The following is a 20,220-nucleotide window of genomic DNA, read 5'->3' on the forward strand; positions in this document are numbered from 1 at the left end:
TTAACCTTCATTTTTCTGAAGCTGGTAATTTTTTTGATAATGTATTGGGAGTCACCCCTGCTCCTGCAAATTCCTACACCCCTGTCCAAACATTAAACAAATTTAGTTTCCAACCAATCCACGAAAGTAATGTTCTGAAACAACTGTCCTACCTCAAAGGGTCCTCTACCGGAGCAGATAGTTTTCCCGTCTTTGCTCTACTAACTGTTGGTCACCTAATATACAAACCTATAGCCCATATTTTCAACCTGTCCATCAAAGAAGCATCAGTTCCTCTGGAATGGAAACATTCCTATGTCCGTCCACTTCACAAAGGGGGCCCTAAAGATGATCCCAATAACTACCGACCTATCTCAATTTTGTCCCCATTGATGAAAATTTTTGAAAAATTATTGAACTACCAAATTAGCAGTTTCCTGTCCACCAACAATCTACTACATCTAAAACAATCTGGGTTCCGGAAAAAATACAGCACCACATCTGCTGCATTAGACTATTTGAATCAAATTGACAATAGCCTTGATAATAAGCAGTACTGTGCCTGTCTTTTTCTTGACCTGTCCAAAGCTTTTGATACAGTTGACCACAACACCCTGCTTAGTAAACTAAGTTGCCTCGGTTTTTCCGAGAACACAGTACAATGGTTAAAAAATTACCTCTTTTCTCGCACCCAAACTGTATTCACAGATGGTTGAGGTCAAACAGTGTTAAGATAACAAAAGGGGTTCCACAGGGTTCCATCCTCGGCCCCCTCTTGTTCTCTCTTTATGTCAATGACTTGGGCACTGAACTGGATCATTCCAGGGTAAATTTTTTTGCAGATGACACGATACTGATTACTGCTGGCCGCTCTCCGGATGACGTGATTGCTAAGCTCCAGGGTGATTTCAACAAACTACAACATCAGCTAGTTTATCTTAAATTAGTCCTGAATACCTCCAAAACCAAGGTGCTATGCTTCTCTCCGGGACTAAAGCAGGAAGTTATTTTCCCCAATTACATTCCTTGAATAATTATCAAATAGAGCAAGTCAAGATCTATAAGTATCTTGGGGTCATCCTGGATTCAAAACTTAGTTTTGAAGATCACATTGATTATATTGGTAAAAAGACAAAAATAAAAATTGGTTTTCTGTATCGACACAAGCACTGCTTCCCCCCAATGTTCCGTTTAGAATTGATAAAAGCTACCATACTGCCTCTACTTGACTACTGTGACATCGTGTATAAATCAGCCTCAAGTACTGTACTGAAGAAGCTTGATTCCATCTATCACTCGGCCTTAAGATTTGCATTGAACTGCCCATATAGGACTCACCACTGTGATCTCTACATTGGGTCAAACTTAACATCTCTTAATGTTCGACGGCTTGTGCACCAGATCTTATTTATTCACGATGTACTTACAAAAAATTCCACAGACTACCTACTGGATCTCCTCTCTGTTTCAAAGAACAAATTTGACCTCAGGTCTTCGCTCATTTACCAGCTTCACATTCCCTATTGCCATACAAAAACTGGAGGAAGGGCCTTTGCTATTGATGCCCCAGGGTCTGGAATGCTATTGCCAATAAACTGCAACTTGAATCACTACCTATGAGATCTTCACTCAAAACTGCTCTAGAGGAGTTGTACAACCCTAGCTGCCACTGCTATTCAGTGGCCTTAAATATGGCTCTAGATTTTGGTGTTATAATTTATTTATGTAGTTTATTGTTAAAAATTCGGTCACAGTCCCTATGATCACTGTTACATTGGATTTATGGCTTTTATTTTAGTGATTTCGAAAAGTTTTTTTTGGCCATGTTTTTGTTTATTGTAGTACGGAGTTAGACTGATGGCCTTAATCTTAGTTATCTTGTGGTTGTTGTTGTTGTTGTTATTTGACTTGCATCCCACTGGGATTTTTGCACACAGCGTTGGTGTACGGTGCTATTTCAGGAATATTTTGATATTTTTTTCCTGTATTTTCTGTTTGCACAGTCACATAATCACTTTAAGATGTTTTCTTGTTCATGTTTTTTGTTTGTTGCGGTTGCACCCGATTCAAGAGCCGAATGGCTCACAGGGCTATACCAAATAAATGAACTATGAAATAAATGAACTATGAACTGTGGGAGTCTCACTGATTAACACTGAACCCTGTGGTAGTCTCACCGATTAACACTGAACCCTGTGGGAGTCTCACTGATTAACACTGAACCCTGTGGGAGTCTCACTGATTAACACTGAACCCTGTGGGAGTCTCACTGATTAACACTGAACCCTATGGGAGTCTCACTGATTAACACTGAAACCTGTGGGAGTCTCACTGATTAACACTGAACTCTATGGGAGTCTCACTGTTTAACACTGAACACTATGGGAGTCTCACTGATTAGCACTGAACCCTATGGGAGTCTCACTGATTAACACTGAACCCTGTGGGAGTCTCACTGATTAACACTGAACCCTGTGGGAGTCTCACTGATTAACACTGAACCCTATGGGAGTCTCACTGATTAACACTGAACCCTGTGGGAGTCTCACTAATTAACACTGAACCCTATGGGAGTCTCACTGATGAACACTGAACCCAATGGGGGTCTCAATGATTTACACTGAACACTATGGGAGTCTCACTGATTAACACTGAACACTATGGGAGTCTCACTGATTAACACTGAACCCTGTGGGAGTCTCACTGATTAACACTAAACCCTGTGGGAGTCTCACTGATTAACACTGAACCCTGTGGGAGTCTCACTGATTAACACTGAACCCTATGGGAGTCTCATTGATTAACACTGAACCCTATGGGAGTCTCACTGATTAACACATGAACCCTGTGGTAGTCTCACTGATTAACACTGAACCCTATGGGAGTCTCACTGATTAACACTGAACCCTATGGGAGTCTCATTGATTAACACTGAACCCTATGGGAGTCTCACTGATGAACACTGAACCCTATGGTAGTCTTACTGATTAACACATGAACCCAGTGGGAGTCTCACTGATTAACACAACCCTATGGGAGTCTCACTGATTAACACTGAACCCTATGGGAGTCTTGTGGGGGCTACCGTCCCCCGCCATAACTGAATTGGCGGGGCCGCTGCTCACCGACTCCCCCGTTCCACTCACACCGCTACCCCCCGGCTGCTCCGTCAGGTCCAGACTAACGACCCCTAACGTCTCGCCCCCCTTTACCTCTGCCTGGGATGTAGACCGCGTTTGCATAGTTTAATTAGCGGCTCGTACGCTCCGCGCTTGCGATGCGTTACACTGTGCAAAGGCGGGGTGGGGCTGTAAGCGCGCTCACCAGTAAATCTCCGTCCCGCCCGTAAACAAACAGGCGCGGCGCGTGTTTCCCTCTCACCCGCGCTCCACGTGTGCCGACAATAACAAACACGCCCCTACCCTCTGCCCGTAAACAGACCAATCGCACACGAAGGGGTTGGAGCCGGGGGACGGGCGGGCGGGGTTTCTGCCGTGCGCGCGCCGCTGATTGGGGACGCTCGCTTGGCTCTGAGTTAAAGGTCCCGCTCAAACAGTCGCGCGAATACGCGCACGCTCGGCACTCTAACTCGCTATCTCGCGACCAGACCCATGTGCGGGTGCGTGACCGCGGCACCGCCACCCAGGTACGCGATCGCTAAGCACTATGGTGGGCAATCGTGTGGGCACGTAAACACCACCCGCTTCGTCTCGAGGTGCACAGCCGCGCATACACGTAGACACCCAGCGCACACTGCCCTCCACTTCACGCTCCCAAAAGACCACGCAACACAGTTGTTTTTCCCACCACTAGCGAATTTTATTTACCTGTGATGGTATGGTCAGTGGACGCTAACCTATCCCTCGGAGGTCTACGAGTCGATTTCCCCTACCGCTCGCCCCGCTCTTTATCCTGGATGTAAAACGGCTGAACTTACGCCTCTCTCACTCGTACTTACTTCTCCCCGATGTACTGACCGCTGTGAGGGAATGAGGCGACGAGCCTGCCGATGCTGGAGTACGTCTCACGGACGTCTCGGATAGCTGACTCTCCTGCTCCCGGGACCGCGATGATCTTGAACCAGAAAAAACCCCCTTGCTACCCCGATCCCCCCCCTTTTTATCCTACCTACAACAAAGGAATGTTTGCTCTTTCCGACCCTTGGCCTCCCGTCCAATCAGGGGCTCGGATTCTCCCGCCCTTTCGATGTCCGGATCCCAGCTCAGATGACGTCGCCGCAGTGATCTCACCGACGTCCGCTCTCTGTTCTCCCGCTACCAGTCCACTGACCCGTGCATGTGTGAGGCTCCACTCGCGGTGGTTCGATGGCCCTTGCCGCGACCATGCAACTTTAATATCAGGTCGCGACGCCGCAGTGCATGTCAGCTACAGGGGGAGGATCGCCCAATTTCCCGGCCGCAGGAAACCATGAAGTTCGATCCCACTAGGGACTTCTGGACAAAAACCTATCAGCCGGGTGACCTCCCCTCCTGGCTCTACGTGGGGCGTGTGTACGTTCGTGTGTGGGGGGGGGGGGGGGGGTGGTGAGGGTGCGCAGCGTCGGCGTCGACATCCCCGGTGGCGGCTTTGCAGCGGTGGGCACGACCTCGGCAGAGTGGCCCTGCTGCAGCGGCCTCACGACTGTGCAGGGGCCAAAACACGGACGTCTGAGAAGGCACCGGCCCCGGGAGAGTGGCGGGAAATCCCCGGCATAGGTGATGGCGCCGCGGTAGTGGGCGCGGTTCCGCTGGAGCAGCTCCACTGCGGCGGCACCACAGTCTCACTGATTAACACTGAACCCTATGGGAGTCTCACCGATTAACACTGAACCCTATCGGAGTCTCACTGATTAACACTGAACCCTATGGGAGTCTCACTGATTAACACTGAACCCTATGGGAGTCTCACTGATTTATACTGAACCCTATGGGAGTCTCACTGATTAACACTGAACCCTATGGGAGTCTCACTGATTAACACTGAACCCTATGGGAGTCTCACTGATTAACACGGAACCCTATGGGAGTCTCACTGATTAACACTGAACCCTGTGGGAGTCTCACTGATTAACACTGAGCCCTGTGAGAGTCTCACTGATTAACACTGAACCCTATGGGAGTCTCACTGATTAACACTGAACCCTATGGGAGTCTTACTGATTAACACTGAACCCTGTGGGAGTCTCACTAATTAACACTGAACCCTATGGGAGTCTCACTGATGAACACTGAACCCAATGGGGGTCTCAATGATTTATACTGAACCCTATGGGAGTCTCACTGATTAACACTGAACCCTGTGGGAGTCTCACTGATTAACACTGAACCCTGGGGGAGTCTCACTGATTAACACTGAACCCTATGGGAGTCTCACTGATTAACACTGAACCCTATGGGAGTCTCACTGATTAACACTGAACCCTATGGGAGTCTCACTGATTAACACTGAACCCTGTGGGAGTCTCACTGATTAACACTGAACCGTGTGGGAGTCTCACCGATTAACACTGAACCCTATCGGAGTCTCACTGATTAACACTGGACCCTATGGGAGTCTCACTGATTAACACTGAACCCTATGGGAGTCTCACTGATTTACACTGAACCCTATGGGAGTCTCACTGATTAACACTGAACCCTATGGGAGTCTCACTGATTAACACTGAACCCTATGGGAGTCTCACTGATTAACACGGAACCCTATGGGAGTCTCACTGATTAACACTGAACCCTATGGGAGTCTCACTGATTAACACTGAACCCTATGGGAGTCTCACTGATGAACACTGAACCCTATGGGAGTCTCACCGATTAACACTAAACCCTATCGGAGTCTCACTGATTTATACTGAACCCTATGGGAGTCTCACTGATTAACACTGATCCCTATGGGAGTCTCACTGATTAACACTGAACCCTATGGGAGTCTCACTGATTAACACGGAACCCTATGGGAGTCTCACTGATTAACACTGAACCCTGTGGGAGTCTCACTGATTAACACTGAACCGTGTGAGAGTCTCACTGATTAACACTGAACCCTATGGGAGTCTCACTGATTAACACTGAACCCTATGGGAGTCTTACTGATTAACACTGAACCCTGTGGGAGTCTCACTAATTAACACTGAACCCTATGGGAGTCTCACTGATGAACACTGAACCCAATGGGGGTCTCAATGATTTACACTGAACACTATGGGAGTCTCACTGATTAACACTGAACCCTATGGGAGTCTCACTGATTAACACTGAACCCTGTGGGAGTCTCACTGATTAACACTGAACCCTATTCGAGTCTCACTGATTAACACTGAACCCTATGGGAGTCTCACTGATGAACACTGAACCCAATGGGAGTCTCAGTGATTTACACTGAACACTATGGGAGTCTCACTGATTAACACTGAACCCAATGGGAGTCTCACTGATTAACACTGAACCTTGTGGGAGTCTCACTGATTAACACTGAACCCTGTAGAAGTCTCACTGATTAACACTGAACCCTATGGGAGTCTCACTGATTAACACTGAACCCTATGCGAGTCTCACTGATTAACACTGAACCCTATGGGAGTCTCACTGATTAACACTGAACCCTGTGGAAGTCTCACTGATTAACACTGAACCCTATGGGAGTCTCACTGATTAACACTGAACCCTATGCGAGTCTCACTGATTAACACTGAACCCTATGGGAGTCTCACTGATTAACACTGAACCATGTGGGAGTCTCACCGATTAACACTGAACCCTATCGGAGTCTCACTGATTAACACTGAACCCTATGGGAGTCTCACTCATTAACACTGAACCCTATGGGAGTCTCACTGATTAACACTGAACCCTATGGGAGTCTCACTGATTAACACTGAACCCTATGGGAGTCTCACTGATTAACACGGAACCCTATGGGAGTCTCACTGATTAACACTGAACCCTGTGGGAGTCTCACTGATTAACACTGAACCCTATGGGAGTCTCACTGATTAACACGGAACCCTATGGGAGTCTCACTGATTAATACTGAACCCTATGGGAGTCTCACTGATTAACACTGAACCCTATGGGAGTCTCACTGATGAACACTGAACCCTATGGGAGTCTCACCAATTAACACTGAACCCTATCGGAGTCTCACTGATTAACACTGAACCCTATGGGAGTCTCACTGATTAACACTGAACCCTATGGGAGTCTCACTGATTAACACTGAACCCTATGGGAGTCTCACTGATTAACACGGAACCCTATGGGAGTCTCACTGATTAACACTGAACCCTGTGGGAGTCTCACTGATTAACACTGAACCCTATGGGAGTCTCACTGATTAACACTGAACCCTGTGGGAGTCTCACTGATTAACACTGAACCGTGTGGGAGTCTCACCGATTAACACTGAACCCAATGGGAGTCTCAGTGATTTACACTGAACACTATGGGAGTCTCACTGATTAACACTGAACCCAATGGGAGTCTCACTGATTAACACTGAACCTTGTGGGAGTCTCACTGATTAACACTGAACCCTGTGGAAGTCTCACTGATTAACACTGAACCCTATGGGAGTCTCACTGATTAACACTGAACCCTATGCGAGTCTCACTGATTAACACTGAACCCTATGGGAGTCTCACTGATTAACACTGAACCCTGTGGGAGTCTCACTGATAAACACTGAACCCTGGGGGAGTCTCACTGATTAACACTGAACCCTATGGGAGTCTCACTGATTAACACTGAACCCTATGGGAGTCTCACTGATTAACACTGAACCCTATGGGAGTCTCACTGATTAACACTGAACCCTGTGGGAGTCTCACTGATTAACACTGAACCGTGTGGGAGTCTCACCGATTAACACTGAACCCTATCGGAGTCTCACTGATTAACACTGAACCCTATGGGAGTCTCACTGATTAACACTGAACCCTATGGGAGTCTCACTGATTTACACTGAACCCTATGGGAGTCTCACTGATTAACACTGAACCCTATGGGAGTCTCACTGATTAACACTGAACCCTATGGGAGTCTCACTGATTAACACGGAACCCTATAGGAGTCTCACTGATTAACACTGAACCCTATGGGAGTCTCACTGATTAACACTGAACCCTATGGGAGTCTCACTGATGAACACTGAACCCTATGGGAGTCTCACCGATTAACACTGAACCCTATCGGAGTCTCACTGATTAACACTGAACCCTATGGGAGTCTCACTGATTAACACTGAACCCTAAGGGAGTCTCACTGATTTATACTGAACCCTATGGGAGTCTCACTGATTAACACTGAACCCTATGGGAGTCTCACTGATTAACACTGAACCCTATGGGAGTCTCACTGATTAACACGGAACCCTATGGGAGTCTCATTGATTAACACTGAACCCTGTGGGAGTCTCACTGATTAACACTGAACCCTGTGGGAGTCTCACTGATTAACACTGAACCCTATGGGAGTCTCACTGATTAACACTGAACCCTATGGGAGTCTTACTGATTAACACTGAACCCTGTGGGAGTCTCACTAATTAACACTGAACCCTATGGCAGTCTCACTGATGAACACTGAACCCAATGGGGGTCTCAATGATTTACACTGAACACTATGGGAGTCTCACTGATTAACACTGAACCCTATGGGAGTCTCACTGATTAACACTGAACCCTGTGGGAGTCTCACTGATTAACACTGAACCCTATTCGAGTCTCACTGATTAACACTGAACCCTATGGGAGTCTCACTGATGAACACTGAACCCAATGGGAGTCTCAGTGATTTACACTGAACACTATGGGAGTCTCACTGATTAACACTGAACCCAATGGGAGTCTCACTGATTAACACTGAACCTTGTGGGAGTCTCACTGATTAACACTGAACCCTGTAGAAGTCTCACTGATTAACACTGAACCCTATGGGAGTCTCACTGATTAACACTGAACCCTATGCGAGTCTCACTGATTAACACTGAACCCTATGGGAGTCTCACTGATTAACACTGAACCCTGTGGAAGTCTCACTGATTAACACTGAACCCTATGGGAGTCTCACTGATTAACACTGAACCCTATGCGAGTCTCACTGATTAACACTGAACCCTATGGGAGTCTCACTGATTAACACTGAACCATGTGGGAGTCTCACCGATTAACACTGAACCCTATCGGAGTCTCACTGATTAACACTGAACCCTATGGGAGTCTCACTCATTAACACTGAACCCTATGGGAGTCTCACTGATTAACACTGAACCCTATGGGAGTCTCATTGATTAACACTGAACCCTATGGGAGTCTCACTGATTAACACGGAACCCTATGGGAGTCTCACTGATTAACACTGAACCCTGTGGGAGTCTCACTGATTAACACTGAACCCTATGGGAGTCTCACTGATTAACACGGAACCCTATGGGAGTCTCACTGATTAACACTGAACCCTATGGGAGTCTCACTGATTAACACTGAACCCTATGGGAGTCTCACTGATGAACACTGAACCCTATGGGAGTCTCACCAATTAACACTGAACCCTATCGGAGTCTCACTGATTAACACTGAACCCTATGGGAGTCTCACTGATTAACACTGAACCCTATGGGAGTCTCACTGATTAACACTGAACCCTATGGGAGTCTCACTGATTAACACGGAACCCTATGGGAGTCTCACTGATTAACACTGAACCCTGTGGGAGTCTCACTGATTAACACTGAACCCTATGGGAGTCTCACTGATTAACACTGAACCCTGTGGGAGTCTCACTGATTAACACTGAACCGTGTGGGAGTCTCACCGATTAACACTGAACCCAATGGGAGTCTCAGTGATTTACACTGAACACTATGGGAGTCTCACTGATTAACACTGAACCCAATGGGAGTCTCACTGATTAACACTGAACCTTGTGGGAGTCTCACTGATTAACACTGAACCCTGTGGAAGTCTCACTGATTAACACTGAACCCTATGGGAGTCTCACTGATTAACACTGAACCATATGCAAGTCTCACTGATTAACACTGAACCCTATGGGAGTCTCACTGATTAACACTGAACCCTGTGGGAGTCTCACTGATAAACACTGAACCCTGGGGGAGTCTCACTGATTAACACTGAACCCTATGGGAGTCTCACTGATTAACACTGAACCCTATGGGAGTCTCACTGATTAACACTGAACCCTATGGGAGTCTCACTGATTAACACTGAACCCTGTGGGAGTCTCACTGATTAACACTGAACCGTGTGGGAGTCTCACCGATTAACACTGAACCCTATCGGAGTCTCACTGATTAACACTGAACCCTATGGGAGTCTCACTGATTAACACTGAACCCTATGGGAGTCTCACTGATTTACACTGAACCCTATGGGAGTCTCACTGATTAACACTGAACCCTATGGGAGTCTCACTGATTAACACTGAACCCTATGGGAGTCTCACTGATTAACACGGAACCCTATAGGAGTCTCACTGATTAACACTGAACCCTATGGGAGTCTCACTGATTAACACTGAACCCTATGGGAGTCTCACTGATGAACACTGAACCCTATGGGAGTCTCACCGATTAACACTGAACCCTATCGGAGTCTCACTGATTAACACTGAACCCTATGGGAGTCTCACTGATTAACACTGAACCCTAAGGGAGTCTCACTGATTTATACTGAACCCTATGGGAGTCTCACTGATTAACACTGAACCCTATGGGAGTCTCACTGATTAACACTGAACCCTATGGGAGTCTCACTGATTAACACGGAACCCTATGGGAGTCTCATTGATTAACACTGAACCCTGTGGGAGTCTCACTGATTAACACTGAACCCTGTGGGAGTCTCACTGATTAACACTGAACCCTATGGGAGTCTCACTGATTAACACTGAACCCTATGGGAGTCTTACTGATTAACACTGAACCCTGTGGGAGTCTCACTAATTAACACTGAACCCTATGGCAGTCTCACTGATGAACACTGAACCCAATGGGGGTCTCAATGATTTACACTGAACACTATGGGAGTCTCACTGATTAACACTGAACCCTATGGGAGTCTCACTGATTAACACTGAACCCTGTGGGAGTCTCACTGATTAACACTGAACCCTATGGGATTCTCACTGATTAACACTGAACCCTATTGGAGTCTCACTGATTAACACTGAACCCTATGGGAGTCTCACTGATGAACACTGAACCCTATGGTAGTCTCACTGATTAACACATGAACCCCGTGGGAGTCTCACTGATTAACACTGAACCCTATGGGAGTCTCAATGATTAACACTTAACCCTATGGGAGTCTCACTGATTAACACTGAACCCTATGGGAGTCTCACCGATTAACACTGAACCCTATCGGAGTCTCACTGATTAACACTGAACCCTATGGGAGTCTCACTGATTAACACTGAACCCTATGGGAGTCTCACTGATTAACACTGAACCCTATGGGAGTCTCACTGATTAACACTGAACCCTGTGGGAGTCTCACTAATTAACACTGAACCCTATGGCAGTCTCACTGATGAACACTGAACCCAATGGGGGTCTCAATGATTTACACTGAACACTATGGGAGTCTCACTGATTAACACTGAACCCTATGGGAGTCTCACTGATTAACACTGAACCCTGTGGGAGTCTCACTGATTAACACTGAACCCTATTCGAGTCTCACTGATTAACACTGAACCCTATGGGAGTCTCACTGATGAACACTGAACCCAATGGGAGTCTCAGTGATTTACACTGAACACTATGGGAGTCTCACTGATTAACACTGAACCCAATGGGAGTCTCACTGATTAACACTGAACCTTGTGGGAGTCTCACTGATTAACACTGAACCCTGTAGAAGTCTCACTGATTAACACTGAACCCTATGGGAGTCTCACTGATTAACACTGAACCCTATGCGAGTCTCACTGATTAACACTGAACCCTATGGGAGTCTCACTGATTAACACTGAACCCTGTGGAAGTCTCACTGATTAACACTGAACCCTATGGGAGTCTCACTGATTAACACTGAACCCTATGCGAGTCTCACTGATTAACACTGAACCCTATGGGAGTCTCACTGATTAACACTGAACCATGTGGGAGTCTCACCGATTAACACTGAACCCTATCGGAGTCTCACTGATTAACACTGAACCCTATGGGAGTCTCACTCATTAACACTGAACCCTATGGGAGTCTCACTGATTAACACTGAACCCTATGGGAGTCTCATTGATTAACACTGAACCCTATGGGAGTCTCACTGATTAACACGGAACCCTATGGGAGTCTCACTGATTAACACTGAACCCTGTGGGAGTCTCACTGATTAACACTGAACCCTATGGGAGTCTCACTGATTAACACGGAACCCTATGGGAGTCTCACTGATTAACACTGAACCCTATGGGAGTCTCACTGATTAACACTGAACCCTATGGGAGTCTCACTGATGAACACTGAACCCTATGGGAGTCTCACCAATTAACACTGAACCCTATCGGAGTCTCACTGATTAACACTGAACCCTATGGGAGTCTCACTGATTAACACTGAACCCTATGGGAGTCTCACTGATTAACACTGAACCCTATGGGAGTCTCACTGATTAACACGGAACCCTATGGGAGTCTCACTGATTAACACTGAACCCTGTGGGAGTCTCACTGATTAACACTGAACCCTATGGGAGTCTCACTGATTAACACTGAACCCTGTGGGAGTCTCACTGATTAACACTGAACCGTGTGGGAGTCTCACCGATTAACACTGAACCCAATGGGAGTCTCAGTGATTTACACTGAACACTATGGGAGTCTCACTGATTAACACTGAACCCAATGGGAGTCTCACTGATTAACACTGAACCTTGTGGGAGTCTCACTGATTAACACTGAACCCTGTGGAAGTCTCACTGATTAACACTGAACCCTATGGGAGTCTCACTGATTAACACTGAACCATATGCAAGTCTCACTGATTAACACTGAACCCTATGGGAGTCTCACTGATTAACACTGAACCCTGTGGGAGTCTCACTGATAAACACTGAACCCTGGGGGAGTCTCACTGATTAACACTGAACCCTATGGGAGTCTCACTGATTAACACTGAACCCTATGGGAGTCTCACTGATTAACACTGAACCCTATGGGAGTCTCACTGATTAACACGGAACCCTATGGGAGTCTCACTGATTAACACTGAACCCTATGGGAGTCTCACTGATTAACACTGAACCCTATGGGAGTCTCACTGATGAACACTGAACCCTATGGGAGTCTCACCAATTAACACTGAACCCTATCGGAGTCTCACTGATTAACACTGAACCCTATGGGAGTCTCACTGATTAACACTGAACCCTATGGGAGTCTCACTGATTAACACTGAACCCTATGGGAGTCTCACTGATTAACACGGAACCCTATGGGAGTCTCACTGATTAACACGGAACCCTATGGGAGTCTCACTGATTAACACTGAACCCTATGGGAGTCTCACTGATTAACACTGAACCCTATGGGAGTCTCACTGATGAACACTGAACCCTATGGGAGTCTCACCAATTAACACTGAACCCTATCGGAGTCTCACTGATTAACACTGAACCCTATGGGAGTCTCACTGATTAACACTGAACCCTATGGGAGTCTCACTGATTAACACTGAACCCTATGGGAGTCTCACTGATTAACACGGAACCCTATGGGAGTCTCACTGATTAACACTGAACCCTGTGGGAGTCTCACTGATTAACACTGAACCCTATGGGAGTCTCACTGATTAACACTGAACCCTGTGGGAGTCTCACTGATTAACACTGAACCGTGTGGGAGTCTCACCGATTAACACTGAACCCAATGGGAGTCTCAGTGATTTACACTGAACACTATGGGAGTCTCACTGATTAACACTGAACCCAATGGGAGTCTCACTGATTAACACTGAACCTTGTGGGAGTCTCACTGATTAACACTGAACCCTGTGGAAGTCTCACTGATTAACACTGAACCCTATGGGAGTCTCACTGATTAACACTGAACCATATGCAAGTCTCACTGATTAACACTGAACCCTATGGGAGTCTCACTGATTAACACTGAACCCTGTGGGAGTCTCACTGATAAACACTGAACCCTGGGGGAGTCTCACTGATTAACACTGAACCCTATGGGAGTCTCACTGATTAACACTGAACCCTATGGGAGTCTCACTGATTAACACTGAACCCTATGGGAGTCTCACTGATTAACACTGAACCCTGTGGGAGTCTCACTGATTAACACTGAACCGTGTGGGAGTCTCACCGATTAACACTGAACCCTATCGGAGTCTCACTGATTAACACTGAACCCTATGGGAGTCTCACTGATTAACACTGAACCCTATGGGAGTCTCACTGATTTACACTGAACCCTATGGGAGTCTCACTGATTAACACTGAACCCTATGGGAGTCTCACTGATTAACACTGAACCCTATGGGAGTCTCACTGATTAACACGGAACCCTATAGGAGTCTCACTGATTAACACTGAACCCTATGGGAGTCTCACTGATTAACACTGAACCCTATGGGAGTCTCACTGATGAACACTGAACCCTATGGGAGTCTCACCGATTAACATTGAACCCTATCGGAGTCTCACTGATTAACACTGAACCCTATGGGAGTCTCACTGATTAACACTGAACCCTAAGGGAGTCTCACTGATTTATACTGAACCCTATGGGAGTCTCACTGATTAACACTGAACCCTATGGGAGTCTCACTGATTAACACTGAACCCTATGGGAGTCTCACTGATTAACACGGAACCCTATGGGAGTCTCATTGATTAACACTGAACCCTGTGGGAGTCTCACTGATTAACACTGAACCCTATGGGAGTCTCACTGATTAACACTGAACCCTATGGGAGTCTTACTGATTAACACTGAACCCTGTGGGAGTCTCACTAATTAACACTGAACCCTATGGCAGTCTCACTGATGAACACTGAACCCAATGGGGGTCTCAATGATTTACACTGAACACTATGGGAGTCTCACTGATTAACACTGAACCCTATGGGAGTCTCACTGATTAACACTGAACCCTGTGGGAGTCTCACTGATTAACACTGAACCCTATGGGATTCTCACTGATTAACACTGAACCCTATTGGAGTCTCACTGATTAACACTGAACCCTATGGGAGTCTCACTGATGAACACTGAACCCTATGGTAGTCTCACTGATTAACACATGAACCCCGTGGGAGTCTCACTGATTAACACTGAACCCTATGGGAGTCTCAATGATTAACACTTAACCCTATGGGAGTCTCACTGATTAACACTGAACCCTATGGGAGTCTCACCGATTAACACTGAACCCTATCGGAGTCTCACTGATTAACACTGAACCCTATGGGAGTCTCACTGATTAACACTGAACCCTATGGGAGTCTCACTGATTAACACTGAACCCTATGGGAGTCTCACTGATTAACACTGAACCCTGTGGGAGTCTCACTAATTAACACTGAACCCTATGGGAGTCTCACTGATGAAGACTGAACCCAATGGGAGTCTCATTGATTTACACTGAACCCTATTGGAGTCTCACTGATTAACACTGAACCCTATGAGAGTCTCACTGATTAACACTGAACCCTGTAGGAGTCTCACTAATTAACACTGCACCCTATGGGAGTATCACTGATGAACACTGAACCCAATGGGAGTCTCAGTGATTTACACTGAACACTATGGGAGTCTCACTGATTAACACTGAACCCAATGGGAGTCTTACTGATTAACCCTGAACCTTGTGGGAGTCTCACTGATTAACACTGAACCCAATGGGAGTCTCATTGATTTACACTGAACCCTATTGGAGTCTCACTGATTAACACTGAACCCTATGAGAGTCTCACTGATTAACACTGAACCCTGTAGGAGTCTCACTAATTAACACTGCACCCTATGGGAGTCTCACTGATGAACACTGAACCCAATGGGAGTCTCAGTGATTTACACTGAACACTATGGGAGTCTCACTGATTAACACTGAACCCAATGGGAGTCTCACTGATTAACACTGAACCTTGTGGGAGTCTCACTGATTAACACTGAACCCTATGGGAGTCTCACTGATTAACACTGAACCCTATGCGAGTCTCACTGATTAACACTGAACCCTATGGGAGTCTCACTGATTAACACTGAACCCTGTGGGAGTCTCACTGATTAACACTGAACCCTGGGGGAGTCTCACTGATTAACACTGAACCCTATGGGAGTCTCACTGATTAACACTGAACCCTATGGGAGTCTCACTGATTAACACTGAACCCTATGGGAGTCTCACTGATTAACACTGAACCCTGTGGGAGTCTCACTGATTAACACTGAACCCTATGGGAGTCTCACTGATTAACACTGAACCCTGTGGGAGTCTCACTAATTAACACTGAACCCTATGGGAGTCTCACTGATGAAGACTGAACCCAATGGGAGTCTCATTGATTTACACTGAACCCTATTGGAGTCTCACTGATTAACACTGAACCCTATGAGAGTCTCACTGATTAACACTGAACCCTGTAGGAGTCTCACTAATTAACACTGCACCCTATGGGAGTCTCACTGATGAACACTGAACCCAATGGGAGTCTCAGTGATTTACACTGAACACTATGGGAGTCTCACTGATTAACACTGAACCCAATGGGAGTCTCACTGATTAACACTGAACCTTGTGGGAGTCTCACTGATTAACACTGAACCCTGTGGAAGTCTCACTGATTAACACTGAACCCTGTGGGAGTCTCACTGATTAACACTGAACCCTATGCGAGTCTCACTGATTAACACTTAACCCTATGGGAGTCTCACTGATTAACACTGAACCCTGTGGGAGTCTCACTGATTAACACTGAACCCTGGGGGAGTCTCACTGATTAACACTGAACCCTATGGGAGTCTCACTGATTAACACTGAACCCTATGGGAGTCTCACTGATTAACACGGAACCCTATGGGAGTCTCACTGATTAACACTGAACCCTGTGGGAGTCTCACTGATTAACACTGAACCCTATGGGAGTCTCACTGATTAACACTGAACCCTGTGGGAGTCTCACTGATTAACCCTGAACCGTGTGGGAGTCTCACCGATTAACACTGAACCCAATGGGAGTCTCAGTGATTTACACTGAACACTATGGGAGTCTCACTGATTAACACTGAACCCAATGGGAGTCTCACTGATTAACACTGAACCTTGTGGGAGTCTCACTGATTAACACTGAACCCTGTGGAAGTCTCACTGATTAACACTGAACCCTATGGGAGTCTCACTGATTAACACTGAACCATATGCAAGTCTCACTGATTAACACTGAACCCTATGGGAGTCTCACTGATTAACACTGAACCCTGTGGGAGTCTCACTGATAAACACTGAACCCTGGGGGAGTCTCACTGATTAACACTGAACCCTATGGGAGTCTCACTGATTAACACTGAACCCTATGGGAGTCTCACTGATTAACACTGAACCCTATGGGAGTCTCACTGATTAACACTGAACCCTGTGGGAGTCTCACTGATTAACACTGAACCGTGTGGGAGTCTCACCGATTAACACTGAACCCTATCGGAGTCTCACTGATTAACACTGAACCCTATGGGAGTCTCACTGATTAACACTGAACCCTATGGGAGTCTCACTGATTTACACTGAACCCTATGGGAGTCTCACTGATTAACACTGAACCCTATGGGAGTCTCACTGATTAACACTGAACCCTATGGGAGTCTCACTGATTAACACGGAACCCTATAGGAGTCTCACTGATTAACACTGAACCCTATGGGAGTCTCACTGATTAACACTGAACCCTATGGGAGTCTCACTGATGAACACTGAACCCTATGGGAGTCTCACCGATTAACATTGAACCCTATCGGAGTCTCACTGATTAACACTGAACCCTATGGGAGTCTCACTGATTAACACTGAACCCTAAGGGAGTCTCACTGATTTATACTGAACCCTATGGGAGTCTCACTGATTAACACTGAACCCTATGGGAGTCTCACTGATTAACACTGAACCCTATGGGAGTCTCACTGATTAACACGGAACCCTATGGGAGTCTCATTGATTAACACTGAACCCTGTGGGAGTCTCACTGATTAACACTGAACCCTATGGGAGTCTCACTGATTAACACTGAACCCTATGGGAGTCTTACTGATTAACACTGAACCCTGTGGGAGTCTCACTAATTAACACTGAACCCTATGGCAGTCTCACTGATGAACACTGAACCCAATGGGGGTCTCAATGATTTACACTGAACACTATGGGAGTCTCACTGATTAACACTGAACCCTATGGGAGTCTCACTGATTAACACTGAACCCTGTGGGAGTCTCACTGATTAACACTGAACCCTATGGGATTCTCACTGATTAACACTGAACCCTATTGGAGTCTCACTGATTAACACTGAACCCTATGGGAGTCTCACTGATGAACACTGAACCCTATGGTAGTCTCACTGATTAACACATGAACCCCGTGGGAGTCTCACTGATTAACACTGAACCCTATGGGAGTCTCAATGATTAACACTTAACCCTATGGGAGTCTCACTGATTAACACTGAACCCTATGGGAGTCTCACCGATTAACACTGAACCCTATCGGAGTCTCACTGATTAACACTGAACCCTATGGGAGTCTCACTGATTAACACTGAACCCTATGGGAGTCTCACTGATTAACACTGAACCCTATGGGAGTCTCACTGATTAACACTGAACCCTGTGGGAGTCTCACTAATTAACACTGAACCCTATGGGAGTCTCACTGATGAAGACTGAACCCAATGGGAGTCTCATTGATTTACACTGAACCCTATTGGAGTCTCACTGATTAACACTGAACCCTATGAGAGTCTCACTGATTAACACTGAACCCTGTAGGAGTCTCACTAATTAACACTGCACCCTATGGGAGTATCACTGATGAACACTGAACCCAATGGGAGTCTCAGTGATTTACACTGAACACTATGGGAGTCTCACTGATTAACACTGAACCCAATGGGAGTCTTACTGATTAACCCTGAACCTTGTGGGAGTCTCACTGATTAACACTGAACCCAATGGGAGTCTCATTGATTTACACTGAACCCTATTGGAGTCTCACTGATTAACACTGAACCCTATGAGAGTCTCACTGATTAACACTGAACCCTGTAGGAGTCTCACTAATTAACACTGCACCCTATGGGAGTCTCACTGATTAACACTGAACCCTATGCGAGTCTCACTGATTAACACTGAACCCTATGGGAGTCTCACTGATTAACACTGAACCCTGTGGGAGTCTCACTGATTAACACTGAACCCTGGGGGAGTCTCACTGATTAACACTGAACCCTATGGGAGTCTCACTGATTAACACTGAACCCTATGGGAGTCTCACTGATTAACACTGAACCCTATGGGAGTCTCACTGATTAACACTGAACCCTGTGGGAGTCTCACTGATTAACACTGAACCCTATGGGAGTCTCACTGATTAACACTGAACCCTGTGGGAGTCTCACTAATTAACACTGAACCCTATGGGAGTCTCACTGATGAAGACTGAACCCAATGGGAGTCTCATTGATTTACACTGAACCCTATTGGAGTCTCACTGATTAACACTGAACCCTATGAGAGTCTCACTGATTAACACTGAACCCTGTAGGAGTCTCACTAATTAACACTGCACCCTATGGGAGTCTCACTGATGAACACTGAACCCAATGGGAGTCTCAGTGATTTACACTGAACACTATGGGAGTCTCACTGATTAACACTGAACCCAATGGGAGTCTCACTGATTAACACTGAACCTTGTGGGAGTCTCACTGATTAACACTGAACCCTGTGGAAGTCTCACTGATTAACACTGAACCCTGTGGGAGTCTCACTGATTAACACTGAACCCTATGCGAGTCTCACTGATTAACACTTAACCCTATGGGAGTCTCACTGATTAACACTGAACCCTGTGGGAGTCTCACTGATTAACACTGAACCCTGGGGGAGTCTCACTGATTAACACTGAACCCTATGGGAGTCTCACTGATTAACACTGAACCCTATGGGAGTTTCACTGATTAACACTGAACCCTATGGGAGTCTCACTGATTAACACTGAACC

At 46.2% G+C, this 20,220-nt stretch overlaps 1 long non-coding RNA gene across 1 annotated transcript in view; it reads right to left on the minus strand.

Moving 5' to 3' along the window:
• Window positions 1-3,773: 3,773 nt before the first annotated feature.
• LOC142923302 (uncharacterized) overlaps window positions 3,774-20,220 on the minus strand; it is a 171,641-nt gene continuing 155,194 nt past the window's right edge. Inside the window, exon 3 of the long non-coding RNA XR_012940676.1 lies at window positions 3,774-4,740. This is a non-coding gene — a long non-coding RNA (uncharacterized LOC142923302). The remainder of the gene's footprint in view (window positions 4,741-20,220) is intronic.

This window comes from Petromyzon marinus, unplaced genomic scaffold (genome assembly GCF_048934315.1).
Source record: "Petromyzon marinus isolate PM22_M1 ecotype Great Lakes invasive population unplaced genomic scaffold, UKy_Petmar_22M1.pri1.0 PM_Scaffold_4, whole genome shotgun sequence".
NCBI lineage: Eukaryota > Metazoa > Chordata > Hyperoartia > Petromyzontiformes > Petromyzontidae > Petromyzon > Petromyzon marinus.